At 51.0% G+C, this 911-nt stretch overlaps 1 non-coding gene across 1 annotated transcript; it reads left to right on the forward strand.

Moving 5' to 3' along the window:
* The first annotated feature begins 411 nt into the window (after positions 1 to 411).
* On the forward strand, positions 412 to 483 carry TRNAA-AGC (transfer RNA alanine (anticodon AGC)). The gene has a single exon. It is a non-coding gene; the product is annotated as a tRNA-Ala (tRNA).
* Positions 484 to 911: the final 428 nt, after the last annotated feature.

The following is a 911-nucleotide window of genomic DNA, read 5'->3' on the forward strand; positions in this document are numbered from 1 at the left end:
CTCCGGGCTGCAGCTGGGGAATACATTACCTGTGCGTTTTTATTTATGAGCTCACCAGCTATGAATAAAAACAGCCGTGGCTGCTCCTTTAATTTGAAACTGGGGATTGAAGCGGGGTGTGGGGGGGAGTGTTACAAAGGGGCATGAATTCGAATTGGATTCATAGAGAGGTGTGTGTGTGTGTGTGTGTGTGGGGAATGTTAGAGATGCCCCTTCTGCAATTCACTAGGGGCCCCTCTCTGACCTGCCTGACAAGGACCTTTAGGATGTGATGGGAGGCCAGAGATCTGAATTTGGGGACAGCCAACCGGCTGTCAAAAGACACCTCTTCCCCAGACTTACTGGATGACCTGGGCAAATGATCTCTTTCACTTGGCCTTTCGATTGGTTTGAGTCTCTTGGCCTAGGAGAGGGGCTGTGGCTCAGTGGTAGAGCATCTGCTCAGCATGCAGAAGGTCCCAGGTTCAATCCCTGGCATCTCCAGTTAAAAGGACTAGGCAAGTAGGTCATGTGAAAGACCTCTGCCTGAGACCCTGGAGAGCCGCTGCCAGTGTGAGTAAACAATACTGACGCCGATGGACTGAGGGTCTGATTCAGTATAAGGCAGCTTCATGTGTTCCGCTTCTCATGTGTGAAAGACAATAGGGAACACATGAATCTGCCTGATACTGAATCAGGCTCTTGGTCCTGCAAGGCCAGTATTGTCTACTCAGACTGGCAGTCACTCTCCAGGGCCTCAGCCAGTGGTCTCCCCATCATATACTGCCTGGCCTTTTTAACCGAAGGTGCCGGGGACAGAACCTGGCACCTTCTTCTTGCCAAGCAGATGCTCTAGCACTGAACCACAGCCCCTCCCTTAACCACAATAAGGACTACCTTGCAGAGCTGTTGTGCCAGTAAATCTTCTTAAG

This window comes from Euleptes europaea, chromosome 7 (assembly GCF_029931775.1).
Source record: "Euleptes europaea isolate rEulEur1 chromosome 7, rEulEur1.hap1, whole genome shotgun sequence".
NCBI classification, from domain to species: Eukaryota; Metazoa; Chordata; class Lepidosauria; order Squamata; family Sphaerodactylidae; genus Euleptes; species Euleptes europaea.